This window comes from Sus scrofa, chromosome 16, assembly GCF_000003025.6.
Source record: "Sus scrofa isolate TJ Tabasco breed Duroc chromosome 16, Sscrofa11.1, whole genome shotgun sequence".
NCBI lineage: Eukaryota > Metazoa > Chordata > Mammalia > Artiodactyla > Suidae > Sus > Sus scrofa.
Window position 1 is genome coordinate 26761630 of NC_010458.4, and position 9137 is coordinate 26770766.

Consider the following 9137-nt stretch of genomic DNA (forward strand, 5'->3'; position numbering starts at 1 on the left):
TGTACATTTTTCTTTTGATTGCTAATGTTTTTCTCAAAAATACATTTTTTCATGAAATTAATCCCTTTCTATATTATTCATGACAAGTATTAGTCTAATGTTTCTATTAATTTTGCTTTTTATGTCATATAGTCAAATTTATTGACTTTGTAGTTATGTATTTTATTTTTAAATAGTTATTCTTGCAATATGCAACATTCTGTGTATTGTCTATGTAATATGAATTAACTTAAATGAATACATAATTAATGTATTTTATAACTTGATTTTTGCCTCCTAATTTGCCAAAGTCCAAAGGAAGGAGTGTTATAGACTTCTACTATTTCTGTCAATTTTCTTAGTGTATTCTACTTTTCATATTTAATATTATGAGAATATTATCCAGTGCCAAAAGTCATTATATTATGAGTTGAAATGTTTATCAGTATAAAATAATCTTCTTTATATAATTTATTTGCCTTGATTTTACCTTTGACCAATTTTATTATTGCCATCTTTCTTTTTATTTGCCTTTTTATATATATCTTGGCCCATCATTTTTCTTTTTAATTTGTTTGTACCATTTTGTTTACTTTCTTTAGCTAAAATGATTTTATGGTGCAGAATTTAAGCCATTTAGAGTTACTGCTGTAATCTGTTGTGTTTCTTTGATTCTTTTGTTATTCTTTGATAATTTTTCTTTTTTATGTCTTTTAACATACACATATTTCTACAGTATTTGCAATGGTAAATGCCCTATTTTGAAATTTAATTAGTATTATATTTAAATTTTAAAAAATTTAGTCTGTACTAACTGTTAGATAATAATTAAATATTGTCACTTGAGTCCCTGTGATTTAAATCCCATAACTTAACTTACTTTCTTTTCCTTCTATCATGCTTCTATCATTGTTAATATAATTTAATATATTATTTTGCTAATATAGCCTACCAGGAGAGAGAGAGTAAGCAACAACCACAAAAACAGATGTTATAGAATTGCCACTCATTGTAATTTTCAAATCTTATTCATGGGATGTGTAAAAGATTCTAACAATAAGTTGCCCATTGATATTGGTTTTCAATGTGGTTATGACAATATTTTTGTGTTTATATAAATATTTATTTTAGAAATTATAAGAAACAATTTAAAATTAAAACTTAGTCATCCTGATAATGTTATCCAGACACAAAGTAGAACCTTTTAAATGAACTTTTATGCAGACTAAATAAATCATCTCTACTACCTTTTTTAATTAAAAATTTTTATTATAGTTGATTTACTATATTCTGTCAATTTCTTTTTTCTTTCTTTCTTTATTTTTTTTGAGGAGCCACCATACTCCTTTCCATAGCAGCTACATGATATTATATCCCCACCTGCAGGGCACAAGTATTTTAGTTACTCCATACGCTCACCAATCCTTGTTATTTTCATAGTTTTTTTTTTTTTTTTTTTTTTTTGTCTTTTTTAGGGTTGCACCTGCATATGGAGGTTCCGAGGCTAGGGGTCAAATCGGAGTTACAGACACTGGCCTACACCACAGTAACAGCAACGCCAGATCTGAGCCATGTCTGCAACCTACACCACAGCTCACGGCAGTGCTGTATTTTTAAACCACTAAGCAAGGCCAGGAATCAAACCTGACAAATTCATTTCTGCTGAGCCATGATGGGATCTCCTGTTCTGTCAATGTGTGCTGTACAGAAATATATATATTCTTTTCCTCATATTATCTTCTATCACGTTCCATCACAAGTAACTGGATATAGTTCCCTGTGCTATACAGCAGGACCTCATTGCTTATCTGTTCTAAATGTAGTAGTTTGCATTTACTATCCCCTAAATCCCAGTCCATCCCACTCATCTCCCTCTCTCCTTAGCAACCACAAGTCTGTTCTCTATGTCCAAGAATTGTACAATTCATCTAGGTTGTCAAATTTCTTGGCACATAATTAATTATTCATAGTATTCCGTTTTTGGTTTTTTTTTTTTGTATTTCTGCAATATCTGTTGAATTTTCTTTTTCATTTTCTTATTTTGTTTGTGTTCCTTCTCTCCTCTTCTTGGTGAGCCTGGCCAGAGGTTTGTCAATTTTGTTTATCCTTTCAAAGAACGAGCTCTTAGTTTTATTGATTTTTCTATTGTTTTTTAAATCTCTGTTTTTTTGATTTCCTATCAGAGTTTTATGATTTCCTTTCTTCTGCTGACTTTAGGTTTTTGTTCTTCTTTTTCTAATTCTTTTAGGTGGTAGGTTAAGTTGCCAATTTGAGATTTATCTTCTTATTTGAGGAAGGCCTGTATTGCTATGAACTTCCTTCTAAGAACTGCTTTTGTGTATCCCATAGATTTTGAATGGTTGTGTTTTCATTATCATTTGTCTTGAGGTATTTTTTAATTTCCCTTTTGATTTCCTCATTGACCCATGGGTTTTTTTAGTAGCATATTGTTTAGTCTCCATGTAGTCAGGTTTTTCTCCTTTCTTTTCCTGTGGTTGATTTTTTTTTTTTTTTTTTTTTTTTTTTGTCTTTTTAAGGCCACACCTGAGGCATATGGAGTTTCCCAGGTTAGGGGTTTAATTGGAGCTGTAGCCACTGGCCTACACCACAGCCACAAAAATGCCAGATCCAAGCCACATCTGCAACCTACACCACAGCTCATGGCAACGCTGGTTCATTGACCTGCTGAGTGAGGCCAGAGATTGAACCTGCAACCTCATGGTTCCTAGACAGATTTATTTCTGCTGCATCATGATGGGAACTCCAGATTTTTTGTTTTTTTTAAAATTTTTTTTTCCTTTGGTATTTTTAGGGCCACATCCCACAGCATATGGAGGTTCCAAGTCTAGGAGTCTAATTGGAGCTATAGCCGCTGGCCTACACCACAGCTCACGGCAATGCCAGATCCTTGACCCACTGAGCAGTGCCAGGAATTGAACCCACAACCTCATGGTTCCTAGTCGGGTTCGGTTCTGCTGCACCATGATGGAAAATCCCCTGTGGTTGATTTTTTTGTTTCATGCCATTGTGGTCAGAGAAGATACTTGAAATAATTTCTATATTCTTAAATTTCTTGAGGTTAGTTTTATGCCAGAATATGTGGTCAATCCTTGAGAATGTTCCATATGCATTTGAAAATAATGTATATTCTAGTATTTTGGATGTAATGTCCTAAAAATGTCAATTATGTCTAACTGTTCTATTGTGTTTTTTAGGATCTCTGTTGCCTTACTGAGTTTCTGTGTAGTGGATCTCTTCATTGATGTGAGTGGGGTGTTAAAATCTTCTATTATTTTATTCCCCTCAATTTCTCCTTTTATGTCTCTTAGTATTTGCTATATATATTTGGGTGCTCCTATATTAGGGGCATATATATTGATGAGTATAATATCCTCTTCTTAAATTGATACTTTTATCATTAAATAGTGTCATTCTTTGTCTTTATTGCCTTTGTTTAAAGTCTATATTGTATGATAGGAGAATTGCAACTCTTGCTTTCCTATCTTTTCCATTGGCATGAAATATCTTTTTCAATCCCCTTTCAATTTATATGTGTCCTTTGCCTTACAGTGAGTCTCTTGTAGGCAGCATATTGTAGGCTCTTATTTTTTAGTCCAGTCCGCCGTTCTATGTCTTTTGATTGGAGCATTCAGTCCATTGACATTTAAGCTAATTATTGTTAAATATGTATTTATTGCCATTTTAAACCTAATTTTCCAGTTGATTCTATGCTTCTCCTTTGTTCCTTTCTTTTTTTTTTTTTTTTGGCAGGATAATTTCCTTTTATTTTATGCTGTATCCTCTTCTTTTTAGTTGTTGTGAATGTATTGTTTGGTTTTGATTTGTAGTTTCCCTGTTTTTCAAGTATGTTAACCCCTTCCTATATCTGCTTGCTTTAGCCTAATAGTCATATAGGCTCAAACACATTATTTAAAAAAAAGGAGGGTCTAGATTTTCTTACTTTCCTTTCCCACATTTTATGATTTTGATATCCTTTTTTTAACATCCTCATGTTTGTCCTTTTGCTGTTCCTTGTGTTTATCATTGCTTTTACAATGTCTTTTTTTCCTTTTATATCTGTCTACTGGCTTATTTAAGTGATTACTTTCCAATTGTGATTTCTTCCATCCTATTTCTTCTTAATTCTTTTTATTTAGAGGATATCTTTCAGGATTTCTTTTAGAATGGGTTTGGTATTATGTATTCTTTTAAGTTTTTTTTTTTTTTAAGGGCTGCACCTGTGGCATGTGGAAGTTCCCAGGCTAGGGGTCGAATTGGAGCCACAGCAGCTAACCTACACCACAGCCACAGCAACATAAGATCCTTATTAACCCACCCTCGTCCTCTGGATACTAGTTAGGTTTGTTACTGCTGAGCCACAATGGAAACTCAGTTTGTTTTTGTTTGTTGGAGAAATTCTTTATTTCTCCTTCTATTTTAAATGATATTCATGTTTCCATGTCTCTGCTATTGTATATAGTGTTGCAATGAACATTGGAATACATGTACCTTTTAGAGTCATGGTTTTCTCTGGATAGATGCCAGGAGTGGGATTGCTGGATCAAATGGTAATTCTATTTTTACTTTTCTCAGGAATATCCATACCATTTTCCATAGTGGTTGAACCAATTTACATTCCCACCCACAGTGCAATACAGTTGGTTCCCTTTTCTCCACACCTTCTCCAGCATTTATTGTTTGTAGACTTTCTGATGATGTCCATTCTGGCTGGCATAATGTGGTAGGTACCTCATAGTGGTTCTGATTTGCATTTCTCTAATAATTAGTGACGTTGAACATCTTTTCATGTGTTTCTTGGCCATCTGTACGTCTTCTTTGGAGAATTGTCTGTTTAGATCTTCTGCCCATTTTTTGATGGGGTTGTTTATTTTTTTGGTATTGAGCTACAGGAGGTGTTTATAAATTTTGGAGATTAATCCCTTGTCAGTCGATTCATTTGCAAATATTTTCTCCCATTCTGTAGGTTGTCTTTTCGTTTTGTTTAGTGTTAACTTTGCTGTGCAGAAACTCAAGTTTTTTTTTTTTTTTCTTTTTGCCATTTCTTGGGCTGCTCCCCCGGCATATGGAGGTTCCCAGGCTAGGGGTTGAATCGGAGCCATAGCTGCTGGCCTACGCCAGAGCCACAGCAACATGGGATCCGAGCCGCGTCTGCAACCTACACCACAGCTCATGGCAACGCTGGATCCTCAACTCACTGAGCAAGGCCAGGGATCGAATCCGAAACCTCATGGTTCCTAGTCGGATTCGTTAACCACTGCGCCACGACGGGAACTCCAAACTTTTAAGTTTGATTAAATCCATTTGTTTATTTTTGTCTTATTGTCATTCTCTAGGAGGTGGATCTGAGCCGATGTTGCTGTGGTTTATGTTGGAGATAGTTTGGCCATCTCCACGGTGGGTGAACCAATTTACATTCCCACCAACAGTGTAATAGGCTTCCCCTTTCTCCACACCCTCTCCAGCATTTATTGTTTGTAGACTTTTTGATGATGGCCATTCTGGCTGGTGTAAGGTGGTACTGCATAGTAGTTTTAATTTGCATTTCTCTATTAATTAGTGTACAGATTCTTTCCTTTTTCATAGCTTGCTCTCAGGAGTTCTGGTCCAGTCTTGATTCCTTTTTTTTTTTTCCTCCTCATCTCCCTCTGTCTCTTTTTCCTTTTGTTCTACCCAGTTATGTGGAGGGTTTATTGCCTTTTTGGAGGTTTGAGGTCTTCTGCCAGCATTCAGTAGATGTTCTGTGTGAATCTTCCTACATGTAGATTTTTTTTTTATGTGTTTATGGAAGAAGGTGCTCAGCATGTCTTACTCCTCCACTATTTTGATCCTTTCCCTCAACTACTTCAAATTAACTTGCTAGAGCTCAGAAAATTTTAAACATGGCAAGAGTTTGTGTTGTAGCTCAGCTAGGTTTGTGGTTATTTGTGGTAGTTTGACAGGTGTCTGATCTTGTATTACAAGGACATTAGGGTTCATTATCCTAAGGCTAACTTACTCTTAGTCTTTGGATCATTTTTTTTTTTTCTGAGATGGAAACTTCCTTTAGGGCAGACAAAATTAGCCACTATAGAGCAGAGTTTCCAGTTCCTCTTTTGGCCAGAGGAGTGTAAAGATAAATGAAGCCCATGTGGCTAGGTTGAAGTGCAGGTAGGAGAATGACAAATGGCTCTTATTTTCACTTTTGTCTTCTAATCTTCCAAATCTTTGTTCATGTAGCAAATACTAGCTCTGGGTGATTGCACTCACTTCATTTTTCTTGTCCAACTTTCTTTCTGGCATGAAAAGCCCAAGTGGTTATATATTCCTAAGATGTATGGGCAGTCTAATTTTCTGAAGATGTATTTTGCGTCTTTCCTCTTCACTATCAATATGTGACTTCAGTCTAATTTTCTCCAAATTATAATATCTTCAGTAGAATCTCCACCTGCCCTTTTTCTCAGTTCCTCTTATCATGATATAGATCCAATCATCATAATTCCTGCCTAGATAGAACAGCAAAATTCTCTTAACTGATTTACCTGTATCCACTCTCATTATTTTCCAAAATCTTTCCCAAATTTCCACCTTTCTGATTTTTTTAATCATCAAATAAGTGTAGGTCATTACCCTATTAATATTTCAAATGCTTCCCATTGCCTTTAAAAAGGTAGTTCAGGAAGACATAATTCCCTGCACAATCTGGTACTAGCCTATCTCTTTATTTATTTTATAATTTATTCAACAGAGCTTACAATATTATATTTAGTGTATGGAAGTTTTCAGATAGTAGGAATAAATCTTTGTGGTTATTTCCAATGATGACGATTGGTGCAGCATTGAAAGAAACAGTCCTGGGAAGCAAAGACTAGCAAAGCTAGTAACAGAAAAGCAGCAGTGTCAAAAACTACCATGTGTTTTTTTTTTAACTAGAATTTCTGCAATTACTAAAGGATGATACATATTTGAAATAACGTTTAAAGAATGATGAGAAAAATTCTAGGCTTGTTTTGTATTGCAAAGGAAGGAAATGGACTTAATATTATGAACTATGTAGTAGAAAGGTTAAGCATGCTTTTGAGAAATCAGCCTGGAATATAATGCTGTTTTTTCTACTTACCAACTTGGGAGAGTTACCTGACTTCTCTGAGATTTGATTTCTTTGGACAAATGGGTAATATTAGTGTATTCCTTGTTTTTCTTTCTTCTTTTTTTTTTTTTAAGATTTTTAAAACTTTATTTCCCAAATACATTATTTTTTTTCCTACTGTACAGCATGGTGACCCAGTTACACATACATGTATGCATTCTTTTTTTCTCCCATTATCATGCTCTACCATAAGTGACTAGATATAAAAAAAAAATAAGTGACTAGATATAGTTCCCAGTGCTACACAGCAGGATCCCATTGCTAATCCATACCAAAGGCAATAGTCTGCATCTATTAACCACAAGCTCCCAATCCATCCCACTCCCTCCCCCTCCCCCTTGGCAACTACAAATCTATTTTCCATGTCCATGGGTTTCTTTTCTGTGGAAAGTTTCATTTGTGCCATGTATTAGATTCTGGATATAAGTGATATTGTATGGTATTTGTCTTTCTCTTCTCGACTTACTTCCCTCAGTATGAGAGTCTCTGGTTCCATCCATGTTGCTGCAAATGGCATTATTTTGTTCTTTTTTTATGGCTGAGTAGTATTCCATTGTGTACATATACCACATCTTTCTAATCCAATCATCTGTTGATGGACATTTGGGTTGTTTCCATGTCTTGGCTATTGTGAATAGAGCTGCAACGAACATGTGCACGCATGTGTCTTTTTCAAGGAAAGTTTTGTCTGGATATATGCCCAAGAGTGGGGTTGCTGGGTCATATGGTAGTTCTATGTATAGTTTTCTAAGGTATCTCCATACTGTTCTCCATAGTGGTTGTATCAGCTTACAGGAAAAGAAATGAGAAAAAACTAACTGCATGGAGACTAAACAACATGCTACTAAAAAACACATGGGTTAATGAGGAAATCAAGAAGGAAATTAAAAAAATACCTCGAGACAAATGATAATGAAGGCACAACCACTCAAAATCTATGGGATGCCTCTAAAGCAGTGCTCAGGGGGAAATTCATAGCAATACAGGCCTTCCTCAAAAAAGAAGATAAATCTCAAATCAACAACCTAACCCATCACCTATATGAATTAGAAAAAGAAGAACAAACAAAACCTAAATTCAGCAGAAGGAAGGAAATCATAAAACTCTGATAGGAAATCAATAAAATAGAGATAAAAAAACAATAGAAAAAAATCAATAAAACCAAGAGCTTGTTTTTTGAAAAGGTAAGCAAAATTGACAAACCCCTGGCTAGACTCACCAAGAAAAGGGGAGAAAAAACCCAAATAAAATAATAAATGAAAAAGGCGAAATCACAACGGATACTATGGAAATACAAAAAACATGAGAGAATACTATGAACAATTGTATGCTAACAAATTTGACAATCTAGAAGAAATGGACAGTTTTCTATAGGCTTACAGCCTACCAAAACTGAATCAAGAAGAAATAGATCAACTGAACAGACTGATCACTAGAAAGGAAATTGAATATGTCATAAAAACACTCCCTACAAATAAGAGTCCAGGACCAGATGGCATCACAGGTGAATTCTGCCAAACATAAAAAGAGGAACTTATACCCATCGTCCTTAAACTTTTTCAAAAGGTTGTAGAAGAAGGAACACTCCCAAAGACATTCTATGATGCCGCCATCACCCTAATTCCAAAACCAGACAAAGATTCTACCAAAAAAGAAAACCAGTATCTTTGATGAATACAGACTCAAAAATTCTCAACGAAATTTTAGCCTACTGGGTCCAACAACATATCAAAAAGATCATACACCACGACCAGGTGGAATTCATCCCAGGTGCACAAGGATGGTTCAACATACGCAGATCAATCAATGTCATACAGCACATTAACAAAAGAAAAGTAAAAAACCACATGATTATCTCAATAGTGTATTCCTTATAAACTCATTGAGGGAACTTAATTGATTCAAGTACAGAGCTTGCCAAAATAAGCTTTCAGTAAAACTTAGCTATTGTTGTTGTTATTGTTATCAACTGCATTTGTCTAAAAATAGAGAATAGAGCCTTTTGCTAACT